This window comes from Piliocolobus tephrosceles, chromosome 1, assembly GCF_002776525.5.
Source record: "Piliocolobus tephrosceles isolate RC106 chromosome 1, ASM277652v3, whole genome shotgun sequence".
NCBI classification, from domain to species: Eukaryota; Metazoa; Chordata; class Mammalia; order Primates; family Cercopithecidae; genus Piliocolobus; species Piliocolobus tephrosceles.
In genome coordinates this window covers 48972507-48995110 of record NC_045434.1, presented here as the reverse complement: position 1 = coordinate 48995110, position 22604 = coordinate 48972507, and the positions used below count along the sequence as shown (strand labels likewise).

At 32.5% G+C, this 22604-nt stretch overlaps 1 protein-coding gene across 1 annotated transcript in view; it reads right to left on the bottom strand.

The window, feature by feature from the left end:
• Nucleotides 1-10362, bottom strand: part of RGS21 (regulator of G protein signaling 21) — a 50891-nt gene extending 40529 nt beyond the window's left edge. Inside the window, exon 1 of the mRNA XM_023203384.2 lies at nucleotides 10249-10362. The gene's annotated coding sequence lies outside the window, so the exon portion shown is untranslated. The remainder of the gene's footprint in view (nucleotides 1-10248) is intronic.
• Between the last annotated feature and the right edge of the window lie 12242 nt (nucleotides 10363-22604).

Here is a 22604-nt window from a genome sequence, read left to right as displayed (position 1 = left end):
AAATAAATAAATAAATAAATAAATAAATAAATAAATAAATAAATAAATAAAATATTTATTAAAATGTAATAATTTTAAATCTTATAGACTTTTGGGATTTAGCATTATTACTAGTTTTTTATTTTCTGGATTTCTTGTATGATTTGCATATTTTATAATCTGCTTGTTGCTAGAATATTTTGTTGTCACTTCTTTTTCTGATGCTTTTTCAGAGGCTATTATCATCGTCCTGAACTCTGCACATTTTATACTGCATTTATCTTCTTTTTCCTCATTGCTCTTTGCCACTCGGTAACACCCATATCCACCTCTTTATTAAGATCACATGCCGTCTGGGTAATTCGTATAACTTCTTAGGTCAGTTAGATGTTTAACTGTTATATATAAGTTCTCTGTTATTCGATGTGCATTGAAAGAGTTTATGTGCTTCTAGACATTCTATTATTATTTTTGAAGGAAATGGCTGACTTCTCTGAGACTCATTGAAAAATCATTTTATTAGAACATAAAACTGATTCGTCTACTATCCTTACAATACTCTAAAACAGGATAAAAGAGCCCTAGAACCTGTGTATATTAGAACTTTTTGGAGAGCTCTTTTGAGTTCACTGTCTCTAATATTAGAATTATGCAGATCTGTACGTTAATTTATTGGCATTCTTTACCTGCTATGAACAGGTGGTTAGTACAATTTATATCCTTGTACTATCATTTAAGACACATAAAGATACTACTTCCAAAGTTTCGGAAGAATACTGTGTTTGAAAATAGTTGTGTATATTGTAAATACAAACTGAGTTAATACATATTGCATATAAAATATTTTTTATTTTGACGGGACTCTATCATTGTGTGCATTTTCGTACTCTAAAACTGAGAAAATTGTATTTCACTCTGCATATTCAATTTCTTGAATTTTACTCATCAGAATAAAGACAACTTTCTTGGCTTTTATGTTGATTAGGCAATATGACAAACATAATGAGTACACACGTAAGTACTTTTAAGTTTATAAAATTATTTTCCTGATGTCATTCAAAGTTGTTAAAAATAACTTTGAGGTAAATATTATTAACCATATTTTTTAGATGTGCAATTTGTCTTACTTAAGTCATAAAATTAGCAAGCTGTAGAGTTAAAATTTGAACACATTTTGTTTAGTCGTTTTTAGAAAGTCTAATTTGGCTTCTCTCTTTCTCTATCCAGTTCAGTAACGCTGAATACAACACCATTGTTTATATGATAATGGCTTAATGTATTTTAAAATAACTTCTATGTAATTAAGTGGTATAACATCAAAAGAAACATCATTATTTTAAAGTTATGTCAAACCTTTTCACAAATCTAGTACCACAAAGGTTACCTAGATTTGTTAGTCCTTAGAGACAACAGTCCCTGCATATTCCTTATACTTAAGTTGTAATATTTGCAGGATCCATAGCTTTCATGTATCAATTATGAGTCATAGAAGAGCCATATTTTATCTTAATAATGTGAATAATTAAAATAATTCCTATAGAATACAACTTCTGTTTTGCAAGGTAACATATAGAAATCCATATTCTTTCTGAAGGATCTGTCTCCAGTTAATCAAATAAAAATTCTTGTTAGTATCACAAGACAATTTAAAATTAGAAAAACTCGCAAACTGCATCTAATGCCCAGAGTCTATAAGGAACTTAAATAATTCAACAAGAAAAAAAATGCCATTACAAATTTGGCAAAGGACATGAGCAGAGACTTCTCAAAAGAAAACATGCAGCCAACAAGCATATAAAAAATGCTCAACATCACTAATCATTAGAGAAATGCAAATCAAACCACTATGAGATGCCATCTCACACTGGTCAGAATGGCTATTATTAAAAAGTCAAAAAGTAACAGATGTTGACAAAGTGACGGAGAAAAGGGAACACTTATACATGGTGGGAATGTAAATTAGTTCAGCCTCTGTGCCATGCAGTTTGTAGATTTCTCAAAGAACTTAAAACAGAACTACCATTTGACCCATCCCATGACTAGATATTTACCCAAAGAAATATATATTGTTCTACCAAAAAGATATATGCACCCATATGTTCACCGTAGTACTATTCACAATAGTAAAGATATGTACTCAACCAAGATGCCCATCAACTGGGTAAACATAATGTGCTTCATATATACCATAGAAAACTCCACAGCTATAAAACAAAAATCAAATCATGTCTTTGCAGCAACGTGGATGCAGCTGGAGGTCATTATCCTAAGCAAATTAATTCAGAGACAGAAAGCTAAATGCCTCCTATTCTTAGTTATAAGTGGGAGCTAAACATTGTGTCCATGTGGACACAAAGATGGGAAAAATAGACACTACCTATTGGGTACTATGCTCACTACCTGAGTGATGAAATCATTTGTACACCAAATCCCAGCATAATGTAATAACCTAAAATAAAAGTTGAAAAACAAAACTAAAATGAGATATTCAAGACAGATCATCCTCATTCCCAAAGATAGTGGAAATTAAAAACCAAGAGAAGAGGCCAAGATTTAACTATGTTATCACCAAATGGATTTTTATAGCTTAAAGAGTATCACCATTCCTACCTTCTCTTAGACTCACCAATTTCCTATTTTTCAATTAAGCTTCTGAATGATTACCATTTGTTAAGACATTTGTTAGCCTGGAATGGACTTTGTAGGCTTGCCATTGATGGATTCAATGTAAAATTTTTTAACGTAGAAGTTAGAAAGGATAAGTGGTGTTTAATAAATATGAATAAAGCAAATGTATTTTTATTCTATGGATGGAGATGTTTTAATGCCAAAATTTTAGAATTATGTGCGTGTGTGTGTGCGTGTATCAACACACATTCCTCTGTGAATACTTTTGGTGTTTTATGTGCAGATTTCCAAGTGCAACGTAATCTTTATTTCATTTTTTTTCCAATGTGAAATTCACATTGAAATAAAATACTATTCCTAAGGGAACAAGAAGTCGTGTTCTTGATACTCAGCTCAATTCTACAACTACTGCTATATGAAATTGTTGTTAAGTTCAACTGCCAATGCCTTATCTTGCTGTGAAACAGATCTCTTTCAATAGAAAAATCTAAACAAGGAAAATTTATATGTAAATGTAAATCAGTATTCAAACTGAAGTGAAAATTCTCCTAATGAGAAAATTGTTTAAATATCTTGTAGAATTGTTCATTCTAGAGCTTCATTAATGTAATTTCAACCAAAATATAACTAAAGATATTGTTAGTAACAAGACCCATTGATCCTTTAATATTAAAGAGAACTCTTTATGCTGTTTTTATGAAGTTATGACTGTAGAGAAATAAACGCGCCTGTGGAAACAGTTAATAACGATTACATGTGTATTATTTCTATCTATATTTAGCTATTTATTTTCTCTTCTATATTAACTGTGATATTTCTTAGGGATGAACAATGAAACATGATGTAAACATTTACATAAGGCAAAATTCGTTTTTTAAGTTTTTTTTCCTTACAAACAAGTTTTCTGAATACATTTCTTAGCATAATACTTGAACCTGTCTAAGGAAGAGCCTGATTTATAATCTCTGGGCTGTGCATTTATATGACTTGGAACTTCAGTTTTTTTTCTTTTCTGAACCTATGCATTCTACTTAGATCATCTTAATAACTTTTTGAATAATTTCAGGAAATTTATCCACATCACTTTCAGGCTGATGGTTGTCCAGTCTTCACCTGCAATTCAACCCTTCTTCTGAGCTTCTTATCATTTCCATTGCCACTTAAAATCTCCATAAGTGTCGAAGCATCTATATGCTCACCATCTTTGCCCTCTATCCACATATCTCCTTCTAAAACTTTTTTTACCAGTCCATTTTTCAATCATCTACTCAGTGACACAAGCAAATCTGGGAGTCATTTTTCATTCTTCCCTCACTCTTGCCATTATCTATTTTCTTCATGTTATATATTTTCTTCATATTTCTTGATTTATTCATTTCAGTTTCTCTTTACTTTCACTAGTCTATCACAACTTTTGCCTAACATTCCTGCAACAGAGCATTAAGTGCTCATCTGGCAGCTTCTCTTTCCTTTCTAAAGGTCATACTCCATAATGCAACAGGATTCATCTCTCTGAAAAGCAAATCTGAGGTTATGTAGTTGCCTGAGCAGATGCCATGCAAATAAATGGAATTTCCTTCGCAGCCAAACTTTATGCAAAGGCAGAAAGAGGCAACTGTGTTTCTGGGGTAAAACGAGGAGTGACTACACTTTCTTCATCTCAAACTTCTCTTGTTGCAAATCTAACACTGTATCTGCAATTTCCATCTTCCTCATCCTTTGTGTCAATACATTGAAGTCTCTTTTAAAAACACAACACTTATTTTTTAAAATAAACTATTTTGGAATAGTTTTACAGACAAGTTGCAAAGATGATATAAAATCCAGATAGATGCTTCCTCCATTCCCTCCATCCCCTTAATATTTTGCATTATTGTGGCAGGCTTTTAAAAACAGAAATCAACAGTGGTATATTACTGATGTTTAAACTCTGAAATTTATTCAGATTTCATATGGTTTCCCACTGATTTCCTCTTTCTACTTCAGAATCCAATCCAGAATATCAGGGAATTTAAATAACGCTGGTTTTGACAGAGAAAACTTTTTGCAGTTATTAGAATCTTAGTGTAGGACAGTTTAAGACACCCTTTTAGAAGGGTGAACAAATAGGACAACAGGCAGTGAAATTTGGGGAGATGGTGTCAGGGTGTTTGAGTGGTGTGCTGTAGCATGGGATGCTGGCTGGAGGTGTCTGGCATTAGTGGAAGAACTTGGGAAACCAGGTAATGCCATGAAGAGACTTGATTTAGAAGATACAAATTAAGGGGGTTGTTAGAAACAAACATTTCAGTTGTAAGTATGTTTGAGAATGTTTATTGATTACATAGAAATGGATAAAATCACAAGTCCAACCTCAAAATGGGAACATAATTGTGGAAGTAAATGAAAGCATACATGCCATTGATTAGAACTGTGAATTTGTAAATTTCTTCCTAAGAGAGCCTTCCTGTGGCATTTGATGGGCCTGTTGGTCTGGGAGTTTGAAAAAATATTCTGAGGTTTGGAACAATTAATTTGATTGATTAGATTGATCCTTTCCATGATAGGGTTTTTATTCTGCAGATACAAAATTTATAATGAACTTTAGATATTTGAATGTCATGCTTCTATATTCAAATAAATCTTCTCAAGTTCTAAAGGAACTGAATATACCTTTCTTGTGCAGTCATGTATATTCCTGAGGGGAAAGATTGGGTAGTTGTCAATTTCCCTGGAAGTTATCAGCTGCAGTCCCCTGCAAGGGGCAGGATATTAGATTAGCCGTTCCATTTTTAATTTCCTGGGAACATATTGTGTGTTTACAAAGATATTATAAGAAAAATCTGCATCAAATTACTTTTTTAAAAATGAGACTTGCAGAAGATTTACTTGCTATAATCTCTGTGTGTGTGTGTTGGGGGAAATTGTGGGTTTGTGTTGGTGGTTTTAGCTGTTTTTTATTTTTTGGTCATAGTTTTCAATTCTAATATAAGGAGCTACTCAAAATGGAAGATTTATTTCAAGTATTGAAAATAAAAACGTACTCCAAAAGCATGTTCTCTTCAGATCAGGGCTCTTTTTAATACATCGAAGTGTGAGTATCTCAGGTTCATGAGAAAATAATTTGATTTATACTAATTGTACATCCATATGGTACATCTTTTAACTTATGCTCATATTATATATTAATATATAAATGATTCATATAAAAGTAAAAATGGCATTAAAATAAAATCAATGAGAATTAGCTCCTTTTTATGAATGTGTCAATAAGTTTTTAATTTATTTACTTTTGTAGTGTTTGGTACCTAAAGTTATAATCAGAGAACAGCAAGGATCAGGATGATTTTAAATTAGAGTTAGATTTCATCAATATGCCTGGGGATTAGAAAATCCCCAAGTTATAAAACTTTCCACCAATTCCAATGAAAATTCAGCTCTAATGTCAAATCATTTTAAGTTTATTAGGCACTTGTCATAACACTAATTACAAATTAGATCATTTTATATTCTCGAGATTGAGAAAAGTAATTAAATTGGTGGTTTCATTAGTTGATGGACAGTTTTAAAGAGTTTATTTCTTCTGGAAAATCAAGGTGTATTATTCTTTCAGTTTCTAAAGAAGTGCTTATTAGAAAAAATGGGGTTGGATAGAAATCTAAATCTAACAGAAAAGGGTAATTTTGTCATGAATATTGACTTAATTTTATTAATAGCTTTTAATATACATGTTTTAAAGATATGAAGTCTTAGCTTTAGAATTTAAATATTAGGATATTTCTTCATTAAACTGAAAATTCAAATTCAAAGTAGAAATTTAATTAGAGGAATTAAAAATATAGAGTCATGATAATATTACCTGTTATACACTCAATCCTTTAAAATATGCTAATTGCAAGGTTTATAAATGACATGGGGAGTCAAAGTTTTATAAACCCTCAAGCATTATAATTAGTCTTTGGAATCTTTTTTTTTTGTTATTGCTGTCCAGACATAGAAATGTACAAATGTTTAATTTAAGGTCAGCCAAGCTGAAAAACTTTAAAAATAGTTTTAGTCAATTACCTAATTCTAAATTTGCTTTGTTTATTCTCATGTTATTTCTTATTCTCTCTTTTTTCTGAAACTACTAATGTAGGAAGTTAAATTAATACTATAGTAAATCATAAAAGTCATGTTCAGTCAAGGTTTTAGCTTTAGCTTTAGCCCTACTTTAGATTGAATGTGTTTTCTTACCAGGAAATTCTGGAGAGGTTATTACAACACACCCTCACACATACACATACACGTTCCTTTACATTTTACATGGCTGTGCTAGAGGATTAGCATTTATTGAGTTTCTACTATATGAGGTGCTCTGATTCTCAACCTCCCATGCCACATTGTGATGTTGAACATCTCTGTGCATATATTCTTGTAAAATGTGTGTTGCAATATTTATGCAAATATTTTAATTTAAACAAATGTCATTATGTGATATATTTCATTTTGCTTCTTTTTAACTTTTATTTTAAGTTCAGTGGTACAAGTGCAGGTTTGTTAGATAGGTAAACTTATGTCATGGGGGTTTGTTGAACAGATTATTTCACCCAGATATTAAGCATTAGTTATTTTTCCTGACCCTCTTCCTCCTCCCACCCTCGATCCTCTGAAAGCCCCAGTGTGTGTTGTTACCCTTCTGTTTCATAATGTCTTTCATCTGGTATTGTGGTTTTAAAAATATCTATCTATATTGCTGTGTGACCTTTGCTTCTAATTGCTATAATATACTTCACTGTGTGGACTCATCATCTTTTCCCTTTACGCAAAGGCTTCGACTTCCAGCAACCACAGGTAAAACACAGTTGAGTATCTCTCTTCAGCTCCCCTTTGTCACCATTTTTAGATGAAGAAACAGAGGCATGGAGGGCTGAATAATCTTATCAGAATTGCACCACTAGGATTAGAACCAGTCTAATGGCAGGCACATAGAGGAAAGAGAAGCATCAATTATTAAACATCTATTGCAGCAGAAGTTTTATGTCAAAAAATCAATTTTATCCATTTAAGTGCCTTATGTAGTAGCTAAAATGACTCAAAAAAATCAGAAAAGTAACCTGAATAATCATAATTGATAACTGGCAGATTCAGAAGTTTACTTAATACTGGCCATCCCTTATAGCTCATCTTGGTTTTTAATTAACCAGTGTCTCGTTTTGATGAATGTATTATTTTAAAAAAATATGGAGGTAAGGTTGATTGATTACTCAGGTATTTCTCTCATTTTGGGAAATTGCATACATAGCCTTAGCAAAGAGCATGTAAAATTGTTCCCAAATACCAATTTTTATTTGCTTGTTTGTTTTCTTATTTTTGGGTAATCTACAGCAGCAGAAGAAAAGTGTGTGTATATATATATACATATATACACACACACACACACACACACACTCACACACATTGATTGGAGGATTAATTTTCCTAGAAAACAAACATTTTGAAACAACTGATATAAAAAATTTGGAAGGGATTCTCATGTTAAAAGCTTATTGGATTATTTTTTGGATTTTTAGAGAAAGCGTTCTGTTCTGTCACCCAGTCTGGAGTGCAGTGGTGCAATCATAGCTCACTGCAGCCTTGAACTCCTGCGCTCAAGTGACCCTTCTGTCCTCAGCCTCCCAAGTAGCTAGGATTACAAGTGTGGACCACCACACCACACCAGGCTAATTTTTAAATTATTTTTATAGAGATCAGGGTGGAGAGGGGACCTTGGTAATTTGCCTAGGCTGGTCTTGAATTTCTAGCCTCAAGCATTCCTCCCGTTCCGGCCTCCCCAAATGCTAGAACTACAGGCATGAGCCACCATACCCACTCTTGAACTCTTAAAATAGATTTTACTCTGTCCTTCATTTTGTTTATTGATTTGCAGATGGACATTATGACTACATAAAATTATTTCCATTTTTCATTTCTATCTAAGTAAAAATTACCAGCTGGTTTTTATGGCGATAATGACATGGATCAGTAATAGTTCTTGGAAATGTTATTTTCAAAAAATTGTTGAATGAAAAGATTTTTTATTCCTTCAATAGATATTATTTTCCTCCAAGCTTGAACAGTGATGAGTATGATGATTAATCAATATCATTTTAAGTACTAGAATGGCTCCTGAATGATAAAACCCATCAGTAAAGACAGACTAAGCCAACATTAAGAATATATCTGACCTAGGAATTTCTCCTTTAGATACAACGTTCTCCCTGTTTTTCTGCTAGAAGACAAATCTTGGGTGAGGACAACATTGCAGAGGGGCCTGAACAGAGAGTTGAGCTCAGTATAAAACTTCTGACAGATTTTGCTGTTCTGAGAGGGACAGAGTCTAGCCCTAAGGAGGGGGAATGTTAGAGGCAGTCTGATGGGGTGAGAGCCTGTGATGTCCTTCAAATCAAACCAGAGGAGATTGCTTTACTTCTTTCCCAATTGCTCAGAGGCAATTAGCAGAAGTAATTAATAGTGTTACTTCGAGAATGCTGTGGCTGCTTGATTTATTTTCAAATCAAATAGAAAATTGTAGTGTCCCCTTAACAAATTCGCAGGTGTACTTGACATTTCTAAGTTTAATGACTAGGTTTCTTTAGAAAATGCAATATTTTGACATTGTCTAAAAATAACAGGATATTGATTTCTTAAAAAGGCAATTAATTGTATGATGAATATATCAATATTTATTAATATTTTAGACTATAATTCTAGAAAGCAGGAGAAAGAGTTGCCAGCATTTGGTGTCATAAGTTTTAGGGCACGGTACAAACCACTAATATGTTATACATATACTATAATACATGTAGTAGTAAATGTCAAAACAAGGTAATACCATTTCATCTTAAGTTGTGAATGCAAATTTTGACTAAAAATTTTATGAAATTGCAAATTAAAATTATATAAACTAATTTTAAAGAACTTATTATCAGTTATAAGTTAATAGGACTTAGGGTGGTATGAAGATGCATTTTTCAAAATTATTTTAAAAATTAAATTTGAAGAATAGTGAAAGTACTAACTGAAATATATCTTTAAAACTTTAAACATTGTTGAAGTAGTGCTTTTATCCTATCAAGTTCTACTCAAGTCGTTGAATCATATGTAAGTAAAGACATAAAAATAGCAATATTATATTTAATGTGTTTTGTATGCTGTATATAACATTTATTTATATAATTCATTACTTTCAGGTATGGTAATTGGCCACCTGCTAACTGTGTGTCCTTGAGAAAGGTGTTATTATTACTTGTTCTAGTTGCTTTTCTAAAAGGATATAAGGAAAGTATGAGAGATATTTTTTACATTTCTCCTAGCTGTAAAATTCTATGGGTTCTATAATCCTATGTCTTGTCTTTTTTTCTCCCCTCCTATAGAGTCTGATATCTTTTGTTCATCTTTTTTACAAATTTGAATCAGACTAGTTGGCAAAGTGTCAGTTCTCTGACAGTCTGTGATAATATATTATTTTGCGCAAATGTTACCAAATGAATAGCTAGTAAAATTTTTTCTTTTTATGATTCCAAACTCGCTCAGTTTGATGAATAGGATCTAATATTTGTCATTTTTATCTCTAAATGTCATCAATTTAATCTTTGTAACAAGTTCATTTATATAATAAACTTTAAATCTCTTTATACTCACACAAATGCAATGCAGGGGAAATCACTGTCCTTGCTCCCTTGATTCCTTCTTTGTTGACAGGATAGATGACAGAATCTGCGCTTCTTTCAGATGAATTGTTTTTCAAGTGGTAACTTTTCTATATTAACATACTCCCTACCATATATTTTTCTTTTCTACACAATCTTCATATAACCACGTTATTTTTGAGGTTAAGTTTAATATCTAAACACCGTTGAATCCATTCCATAATCAAGATATTTAGATTGTAGTTAGTTTTAATTTGAAAAATTTTGGTGGTGTTTCTATCAAATGTATGTATAATAAATTTAACAATAACTCCGATTATCTGAGTCTCTTTTTTTAATGACCTGGTACCTATTCATGTCAGTGTCCTAAAATCTTCAAACTGTGAAGTCACATACATGTGGTATGGAAATTATTTTTTCAGTCAAAAATATGTAAATCTTTACTTTGCAATTGTACTCTGATAAAGTAGCTCAGTTTGAGGGACAAAAATAAAACAAGCCTTTATTTTTCTTCTGAAGGCAGTATTTGCATGACTTTCATATAGTATATATGTTTGCATAGGAAATTTGTCTTTAGTTTCACATCTGCCTGGATTATAGCCTTTAATTCAATGATTCAAAGCTTATCTGGAAGACACTTAAAATACTTGAAAGCTACATACTATTATTTTGTGATTTCAGCCACTCAAGACATAACTTTTAATGTATAAACAACATCTTTATCAAGTCAAGCAAATAGTGAAGGGAAATTATCAAACTATGGTCTTGTTTTTAAAGGAATGGGCCTAAAATTGGACAGATATACTTGAAGTGGTGAAAGAGGAAAATATTATACAACCATTTCATCTGTCCAGATTATTTGAGCCTTTCCTGCATCAATGAAACATCAGCTGTTGTTGTGAGATCATCTTTAATGCCCATCCTATTTTATGATCTAGATGCATTAATGATTAATTCATTGAATATTATTTGTTTTCTATGCTGTAACACTGGCATATCAAAAACTTCAATAGATTGTCACATTTTAACTCTTGACCTTTGGGTTTTACTCCAAATAATTAACTCTTTACTACTCACATACTCTCAAATGTAGTAATATGATTTAAGTATTATTGCAGGAAGAAATATATTGTTTTACTAAGTAGTTTATTTGACATTTTACTAAACTCTGTTAAATATATGTTATGTATGTAGTATTTGAAATGTGATACATCTATAAAGGCAAAAATTTAGCATAATTGTTAGCTTTACCCAAACAATTTTGAAAGTTAGGTTATTTTCTTTTTGTCTCAGTGTCTGTATACTTAATGTCCCTCGTGTGCTACACACAGTGACTGAAGAAAAGTAAGCTTCATGAGAAGAAACATTCACATATAAATTTTGATCAGTTTCTCAGAAGTAATAAATCAAAGGGAAATGCTGATACTGTGTAATAAATCCGGCTATATATAACAGACTAGCTTTCGCTAATACAGATCTTTGCCTCCTAATGATGTTATAGTCAATAATGAACCACATAGATGATGATGATCCTTTAAGATTATGATACTTTCCAATCTTACTATGCCTTTCCTATGTTTACATATGTTTAGATATGCAAGTACTTCTTGTGTTAAATTGCCTAGAGTATTCAGGACAGTAACATGGTATACAGGCTTACAGCCTAGGAGCACTAGGCCATATTGCCTAGATGTGTAGTAGGTTATGCCACTTAGGTTTGTAAGTTAATTCCATGATGTTCATACATTGAAATCACCTAATGACATATTTCTCAGAACGTATCCCTTTTGTTAATCAATAGATGACTGTATAAGTATGCCAGTTCATTAAACAAAACTAAACAAAAACAAAATGGGGCACTAGATAGCTCAGGGAAAAAAATAGAAAACACATTCTGTATAGAATAGCTGTTACCTCTTACGTTCTCTGTAATGATTTTGAAATGCATATTGGATGTAATGAGTTATTTTAATTCTGATTAGAGGTAACGACTTACTTTTAAGTCTGGTTTTTTTTAAAACCTATGAGTAGCGGTAGTCTCATCCAAGTAAACATATTTTATACTACTTTTCTGAACCAGTTCAAATCTAAAACTAAGTTACCAATGTTTTTATAGGCAACTGGTAAATTCTGAGAGAAAGTAATATTGCAGGTTTTTTTTTTTTTTAACTCTCAATTTACAGTAATTGTTTAGAGAAAATGTAGAATGATAAATAGGGATGTGCTTTGGCTACTTTAGTCAAAGTCTGAGTTCTGCTACATATTATGTACATTCTTGTGCAAGATACTTAACCTTTAAAAACCTTTATTTTTCTATCGATAATATATAGAAAATAGGATTGAGTTCTTATACCTATTACATTAAGAATTAAATGATACCATCTAAGCATTTATCAAAGTGACCACTAGATGGTAAACATTAACACATGTTAGCTATTACTGCTAAGGAAACTATTTTAATACTTAAATTTCATATGATCATAAAAATAAAATTTAGAATATGATTTTTAATCATTATTGAAAAACGAAAATACATTTAAAAGGAACACAATCTCTTCTCAGCCTTTTGGCTAAGGCCAAGTGTAAAAGGGACACAAATGTAGTTTAGAGCAAATTTAAGTGATATGGTTAAAAAAAAAGGAGGTAATCACAGTATGATAATCAGGTCAGATTATTTCACTACCACAAAGAAGAAGAAAATTTACATAGAGAAGTAGAAAGACTTTAGTAACCTAATGCCTACTAGGTAGTCTGTGGCAAAGTTTTGAAATAGAAATGGTGAATTCTGAGCACAGGGTTGGAAAAAAAGGTCACCTGAATGATAGAATTATGCATATTTTTACAGATGCAGGATTCTAAAAACGTGATTTACAGAGTTTATAGGAAAGGCAGTCAAGGAAGAAAGAGCTAAAGATACAGATTGAGGTTTCAACTGAGGTATAGTTTAGCCAGGGCTATGGGTGTTGTGAGAGAAATTTTAAGGATGAATGTGGTAATATATATGAAACACTCTCTGTTCCTTGGAAGAAATGTTCTATAAAAACGTAACATATTGCTGATTCTTAGAATGAATGGTGAAGGTTGAAAGATTTTCAGATGTAGGGAAAGGGCACATTCACAATCCAGTGAGAGGCAAAGGATATTGGAAATGGAAGGTCAGAAACAAGAAAGGAAAAATAAAATTTGAATGTTTCTTACAAAACTACACACACATGCACACATACACTACAGTTTTAAACAGAATTATTTTCATTGGAAATACTCTGTAAAATAAGTTTATTGATTTCCAAGATAGCTGCACTTAGAACTGAATAATTTAAGCACATAAAGTGAATATAGTGGTCAGAGAGAGGAAAGAATGAATTTGGATTAATTGTCTAAGGAAACAATATCATAAAAGAAAAGGTATAATAAAAGAGAAAAGAGAAAAAAGTAAAGAGATAGGTTTTTGAATATAAAATATTTTGCCAAAAAGTTCAAGAAAATGTTTTGAAGGGTAGAATTTAGAACTGTTCTAAGAAGTTCTGTATATGGTAGATAAAGCAATAGCTTGCCAGAAGATATATGGCCAATTTTAGATATATAAAAAGAGTGGGAGGAAATACAAGGAAATTAGAGTGTGCCACCCAGAGTGTCTCATGTGGAGCTGCTGATTGCATGTCCGGATCTCATAATTGATGCAGAGGTGGCTATCAGTTAACTTAGCCAACAGATACTTTTGAAATAAATCAAGTCTCCAAATTACAAACAGTATTGAAATATGTTATCATTGAAGGTCTATACCTCCTTAGTGATTTAAATCTGGATATAGTATTGATGCTCTAATTAGAATACCATATTGTATTTTTTCTAAGTAGTCTTATCAATTAGAATTTTATAGTTAAATGGGGATCTAATAATTAATGTCTTTTGACTTGAAGAGCCTTTGGAAAACACATTTATCAAATGCTCATGGGAAACAATTCAATTCTATAGTGTTATGATAAATTGAAATCATGTGTTGTGTATCTAAAATATACTTAAAAAGATAATGGACTTTTCCATTTGTAACACCCATGACCATAAAAATCTTATGAAAAAGTAATTCAATGTCTTTGAGTTCAGAATGTTACAAGATTCTTTTATTATATTAACTTATCACATATGTAAGTGCAAAAAAGTAAAGAATAATCTCAGGCTTTCCCATTATGGTTTTTCTGTACTTGCAGAGAGGAAGTAACTTTGGCTTTGCTAACAGACTATTTCTTTTCCCCTTCTTTTTCTTCCATTCCCCCCTTCCATTCACTCATCAAACCTGTTTGATTCCACTTTCAAAATATAATCATGTCTTTACTCACTCACCTCTATCTTCATTATATTGATTTAAACCTAAACTGCCTCTTCCCTGGATTACTACAGTTGTCTCTGAGCTATCTCTGTGCTTTCTGGGTTTTAGTCCTGTAGTGTTTTCTCAGTGTGGCCACTTGAGGGATACTTGTAAAATGCAAGTCAGATCATATCACTCATCCACTCACACCTTCCCCTGGCTTTCCATCTTGCGCAGAGTTAAAGCCATGTTGGCTGGGCACAAGCTCACACCTGTAATCCCAGCACTTTGGGAGGCTGAGGTAGGCGGATCACTTGAGGTCAGGAGTTTGAGACCAGCCTGGCCAACATGGTGAAACCATGTCTCTACTAAAAATACAAAAATTAGCCTAGTGTAGTGGCAGGTACTTGTAATCCCAGCCACCAGCTACTGAGGCAGGAGAATCGCTTGAACCTGTGAGGTGGAGGTTGCAGTGAACGGAGATCGTGCCACTGCATTCCAACCTGGTCAACAGAGTGAGACTCCATCTGAAAAAAAAAAAAAAAAAGCCATGTCCTGGAGTGGCCTGTACATCCCTACAGAATGTGTCCCTATCCACCTCTCTGATACGGTTTCCCATTACACAACTTTTTGCTTGCTCCACTCTCGGAGTATCGGTCTCCTTGCCGCCTTCCTACTTGTCCAAGCACCCTTATTCCTAAACGTCTTTATACTTGCTTTTCCTTCTTTCTGAGTATTCCTTCCCCAGCTAGCTATTCCCATGGCTTACTAGCACACCTGATTTACTTAAATGGCAAATGAAGGCTTCTCTGACCGGTACACTTAACATGGTTAACACACTGCAGCTTCTCCTTCCTAATTGTTTTTTTCTCCTTCCCCACTTTATTTTCTCCATAACATATAATAGCACTTATTACCAACTAGTGTACTGTAGCATTTATTTTATTTTTCTGTTTATTTTCTCTCTTACTGCTTGACTACTTGAATGGAAAACTCCAGATAAGCTTAGATTTTTGTTTTTTACTTTTTTATCATAGCACCTAAAACAGTTTATAGCATGTAGCGATTCTTAAAAATATTTATTAAGTGTATAAATGAATTATGTTATTCCCAGAAGCTGGCTAATGTAATGGGCACTTTGATAATGCATTATTGTCTTGAAGTGTTAAAATACTGAAGAAAGGTCACTAGATAAAAGTTCAAGGAAGCAGTACTCAGTGGGAGAGGGAAGTTAGGGAGAAAAGATGGCATAAGTGGAATGAAAAGTCTGTGGATGTTCATGAAAAACTGAAACTATGCCTGCATCAAAATATCTCATGTATTCCATAAATATATACATCTACTATGTTCCCACAAAAATTTTAAAAAATCTTATCTGCTTTCTTAAGTTAACAAAACCTTGCCTGCGTATTTTTGCCAATAGATGTCAGTGGTTGACCATATGAGTGAAATTATTGCAGATACATTTGTTTTATGCCACTCTTAAAAGGCTAGTCTTTAAGGAGTATCTCATTTCTTAAATGATCCTTTTTATTATTTTACCTTGAGAAGTAATATATATTATGACATGATAGAGTTGACAAGACAAAATGTTAATAGATTCCCTAATATACTGAAACTATTGAAATTTAAGGGCTATAGGAAGTATTTAAATGAAAATGACTTTTTTAAATGGTTGCTTTGTTTATATAGATTTATGTATATTCCTCCAACCATTCAATTTTCAAAGTGAAAAAGAAATTGTTCGTACATACAGTGTTTTATTCACATCCATCCTTGCTGTGGAGACTTTTATCCAGGTTTCAATCTATTTAGTTTAATCCAGTACAATTCCCAAGGTGGTTTGAAAAGACTTTTATTTTTTAAGTTATAAATGGTAATTGAGCAGTCATCATCTTTTATCTGTTAAGAATGATTGTGAACATTGCTTTTAAAGTAAATATTCTTATTTCAAAGTCCTAAGTACCTCCAATGAGATACAATTGTTTTCCATTTTTTGTTCTACTACTTAATATTTTTTCTCAATGTTTATTTCCTTAATTATATCTTTCAGAAATAAAATTAATGTTAAAAATAAACAGTGTATATTATATTTACATGGATTTATAGTTTCAAAAATACCTGTCAACGGGTCTTTAAAAATTTCAAGAATGATATCGTGCTTCTCTTCTTTGGTCAGTGGGAAATTCGCAAACCTCTGAGATATTTAAAAAAGTCTCCTAATCATGATTATTTTTTCTAGAAAACTGCTGTTACTATGTTGAACAAAATAATGAGGCAAAATACTTTGATAAGGGTCTTATTGAACAGACCTAAAAGATGTGCCATCATTTATTGATTAATTCAACATATATTTATTGAGCTCCTCCTAGAGATCAGAAACTTAACATGTCTTCTCTTTTTACTATGGCTCTCTGTTGCCATGTAAAGAAGGTTTTTTTCTCTTTTTCTACGTATAAAATAATGGAAAAAAATTAATTCAGCTGCGCATGGTGATCCCAGCACTTTGGGAGGCCAAAGTGGGAGGATTGCATTGACCCAGGAGTTTGAGACTAGCCTGTGCAACAAAGTGAAATACCATCCTACAAAAATTTAAAAATTAGCCCAGTGGGGTGGCATGCACCTGTAGTCCCAGCTACTCAGGAGGTATAGTGGAAGTTTCACTTGAGCCTGAGAGAGTGAGCTTGCAATAAGCCGTGGTCTCATCACTGCACTCCAGCCTGAGCAACAGAGAAAGACTCTGTCATAAATAAATAAATAAATAAATAAATAAATAAATAAATAAAACTCACTGGGTGAAAGGATGTACAAGACACAGAGTTGGAGAAAATATTTGCAATACTTAATCTGACAGAAGTCGTGCATGCATCACATATAGGGAACTCTTACAAATTAAGAATAAGGTATATAACCCCACTATTACAACGGGGGAAAAAGGCAAGCACATTTCATCACAGAATATATTAAATAGTCATTAAACATATGAAAAATGCTCACCAATATTGGTCATTAGAGAAATAAAAATGAAATCATTGTATATCCACCATAATGTCTAAAATTTAAAAACAAGACTATGGAGCAACAGAAACCCTTACACAGATTTGATGGATGTGTGCATTGTTCCAACCATCTTGGAAAACTGATTGGAAGCATCTTTTAAAGCTGAACATCTGCAAACCTTATGACCTGGTAATTTCTTTCCTAGGTATCTATCCAAAACAACTGCATACATGTGTATACCAAAAGATATGCATCAGAATTTCATCAACAATGTTATTTGTAAAAACGCTATACTAGAAACAATCCAAGTGTTCATTTGTGAAAGAAAGAAAAATACATTGTGGAATATTCATACAAAGAATACAGCAATGAAAAAGAATGACCTCTTGCTACATGCAACAACATGAATCCATTACAGATTATATTGAGGCCGAGTGCGGGGTGGCTGATGCCTGTAATCCCAGCACTTTGGGAGGCAAATCCTGGAGGATTGCTTGAGGCCAGGAGTTCGACACCAGTCTGGCCAATGTGATGAAACATCATCTCTCCAAAAAAAAAATTAGCTGGGCATGGTGATGCATGCCTGTAGTCCCAGCTACTCTGGAGGCTGAAGCAGGAGAATCACTTGAACCCACGAGGTGGAGGTTTCAGTGAGTCATGATGGCATCACTTCCCTCCATCCTGAGAGACAGAGTAACACTCTGTCAAAATATATATACAAAAAAAAAAAAAAAAAAAAAAGCAACCAAAAAACAATTAGTCACAAGTAAATATTATAATTTAATTTTATTTATATAAAGTTCAAAAACAGTCAAAAATGATCTATGGAGGCAGAAATAATACCTTTAGGAGAGGTATTGACTGAAGGAGGTCATGAGGGAGAGGTATTGACTGAAGGAGGTCATCCTAGAAAGATGGTAATTTTTTCTTCTTTGATCTTGATGGTTTTACACAGGAATGTGCACTTTATAAAGTTATCGCAATTTGTCTACCTTTCTGTATATGTGCTATATACTTCAGTAAATATTTACTTGGAAATTGAACTGATTACTCTTTTCATAATTGTTAATAGAATAACATTCATACATTTTCTATCACTTCATAAAACACTTGACTATTCCAGGTAAAAGATTCCTTGAGACTTTTTGCAAGTTAGGCAGAAGGCTTTCCTCATTCACTCATTTACATTTTTACCCAGTGTTTATATTGTATTAAGTGGGTGAAAGAACAGGACTGTGGTGATGAAGGCAGAAGTGAGATTATTCTATTCAAGATGCTGCACTAAACAAAACCATTTAAAGCACAAAAGGAGCTCTAAAATTTTTGAAAGAACATTATGAGATAAACACAGTGGAATACAGTTTTTATTTGTTTGTTTTGTTTTTTACCTGATATACTAAGGCATATTAGGATAAGGATCACACTTTTTACTAGCTCTTAATTCTGGGGAAATCTTACTCTAATTTTTTCTCTTTTTTAAAAAACATAAGGGTCCTTAAACAATATAATGCCTGTGTTTGTACCATATACATATACATGTAACCTGTACCATATGCATATACAACCAAACAAATCAAATCAAGAAACATGTTACCTATGTGTTTAAATGCTTCCTGGTGATAATTCTTTATATTCCATTTCTTGTAGGTATCTGAATCCTATCATGAAAACAACTGAAATAGCCAAATTCCCTGGAAAGAAATATTTCTCTGGTTGAAAATATATCACTCCCTGTTTCTTGTCACACAAAGAAGTATTACTTAATTCCACAAAAAACTTACTGATTGCTTATATTTTGTGTAATAAGTGCACAACATAGCATTGAATAATAATAGAAACATATAGAAATTATGAGGAAAACACTTTAAAGTGAGATTCTTATTCTTTTTTCCTTGCTTATTTTGTTCTAATATGACATTCACTTTATGACACACATGGCTACGTGGACTACATTCAGTTCATCTTCTCCCAGTTTTTTTTTTTTCTTTAGTATACCATTTGTTTAAGTTCTATGGCTAAAATAATGTGAGGAAAATAAGTACACAGTTTAAGCTTAGACAAAAATCACGTCTTCTCTTTTTCATTTGTTTTTCCAACTTGAGTGAATGTAAATCATTTCCTTCACCTGTAGTCTGTAGACCTTCAGGAAATGAGCTTCAACCTGTTCCTTCTCAGCTATGATCACCTGTGAGGAGCTTAAATATTTCTGATAAGGCTTTCTCATCATTGTTGATAAGACCATAGCTAAATATGCATAGAATTTATGTGTTATATATACTGAAAAACTTAAGTGCTCCTTTCAAAATTTTCAATAGTATAGTCTGGAAACATTATATTATCTAGAAGAATGTCCTGAGTTGATGACTATACAGAAGAAAAAAGATGAATACTGAAAAATCTTTTCAGATTTGAAATTGTTATTGTGATTGGGATTTGAGAGACTGAACTTGTATACATTCCCTTAGTTTTCTGCACTTGAAAGCTGAAAATACAATTATAATGGCATTAGGTTTTGTTTATGATGATATATAATGACATAAATGCAAGAAACATGATTATATATAGTACTTATAATATAGGTGTATATGCAAATCGTACACATAAACTTTATGTGCAATTGTATATGTATAGTATACATACATTATATGTATATAAACTGGATAAATAGATGTGCTTTTGATACTTGAACAATGCAGGTGTTAGGAGTGCTGATCAATTGCATAGTCAAAAATTCATATATAACTCTGACTCCCCAAAACTTTAGCTACCAAGGCCCTACTTTTGACTGAAAGCTTACCAATAACATAAACAGTTGATTGACACATATTTTATATGTTACATGTACTGTATAATGTATTATTATAATAAATAAGAGAAAAGAAAATGTTATTAAGAAAATCATAAGGAAGAGAAATTATATTTTAAGAAGATAAAATATATATTAAATGGAAATGAATGGTCATAAAGGTCTTCATCCTCATGGTTGTCACGCTGAGTAGGCTGAGTCGGAGGATGAAGAGTACAGGTTGGTTTTGCTGTCTCAGAGGTGGCAGAGATGGAAGAGGTAGAGAAGGTGGGAAGGCAGGAGAAGCAGGCACACTCAGTGTAACTTTTATTGAAAAAAATCTAGGTATAAGTGGATCCATGCAGTTCAAACTAATTTTACTCAAGAATTAACTGCATATGTATCATGTATATATACTATACATATATAAACTTGTCTACTGTACACATTTGTGAATATTTATATGGAAATAGTAAAATTATTAGGAAAACTAATATTTTACTTTAAAATTTCATTTTCTTTTTCTCTGGGTTTATGTGATGTTTCTCTTGAGGTTTCTTACAACATAAAGGAAAAAGTAACTGTTTAAAACCGAAATATTTCTCTTATATTGAGCCTAGGGCAACCTCCTGAAAATTGATAAACTTGAATTTTGACAGAAGGAAAGTGAAGATAATTTAATGGTCAAGACCTTGTCTTAGAAAATATTGCTGGAGCTCTTTGAAGTTTGAGTTGATGAGTTTCTCATTGGCAAAGGCAATTGAAAGACCAAATTTAAAAAATCACTCTTTAAAAAAATAAAATTTAGAGACAAGATCTCTCTTTGTCACCTAGGCTGGAGTGCAGTGGTAAAAACATAGCTCACTACAACCTTGGACTCTTAGGCTCAAGCAATCCTCCCACCTCATTTCCTGAGTGGCTAGGACTACAGGTGTATGCCACCATGCTTGGATAATTTTTAATTTTTTTTTTTTTTTTTTTTTTTTTTATAGAGACAGAGTCTTGCTATGTTACCCAGGCTGGTCTTAAAACAGAACTACTCTTGAACTCAGCAATCCCGTTACTGGGCATATACTCAAAGGAAAATAAGTTGTTCTACCAAAAAGACACATGCCCTGTTATGTTTATTGCAGTACCATTCACAACAGCAAAAGCATAGAATCAACCTACATGACCATAAATAGTGAATTGGATAAAGAAAATATGGTACATATACACCACGGAATACTACACAGCCAAATAAAGAACAAAATCATGTCCTTTACAGCAACATGGATGCAGCAGAAAGCTATTATCCCAAGCAAATTAATGTAGACACAAAAAAACCAAAACTGCATGTTCTCACTTATAGGTGGTAACTAACCATTGGGTACACATAGGCATAAAGATGGGAACAACAGGCACCACAGACTTCTAGTAGGAGGAGGAAGAGAGGAGAATAAAAGTTGAAAAACTACCTATTGGTGTCTATGATCACTACCACGGTGACGGGATCAATCATATTCCAAACTTCAGCATCACGTAATATACCCACATAACAAACCTGCATATGCACTCCCTGAATGTAAAATAAAAGCAGCTTTTTTTTTTTTTTTTTTTTTTTTAAATCATAGGCCACCTTCTACAGGAAACTCCCACCACCTTCAGGGGCTTTATCCATTAAAATGGGTGAGTTTGGAAGAAAGATTTGGAACCTTCCTTATAGTTCCAAAGCAAAGCTATACATTCCAACAAATGCAAGTATCAGCAATTTAAAATAAACAAATGCATTCTACAGAATGTTCTAATTATCACTGCTAAAAAAGCCAAAACACATGAAAAAACAATATAAATCTCACACAAAACCACTCTACTCTGCTCATGAAGAACTCACAGTCTAAAGGGGCAGACCATAAGAAATCTAGCAAGAATGCAAGTGAATTTAAAAACAAAGCTTGAAGGTATATAGTTGCCTTTCATACTTTTCTCTCACTTGCAACAACTTACCTAAGAAATACAGCTTTATCATTTAATTCCAGTGAAAACCTGGGCAAGCTGAATTTTTGTTCCCTCGATTGTTAAATAGGAAAAATAATTAGCTAATTTGTCAAGATTTGATGACATATGCAAAGCTCCTAATATCGCGTGCAAAGCCTCTGTATCTGCACATTGTTCGAAATTCCTAGTTCCCTGCTTTATCTGACCTTACTATTTTAAACAAATTATAGTCTGTTTATTAAAAGAGGACAATAAAGAGGTCAAAGATAATAATGCAGGA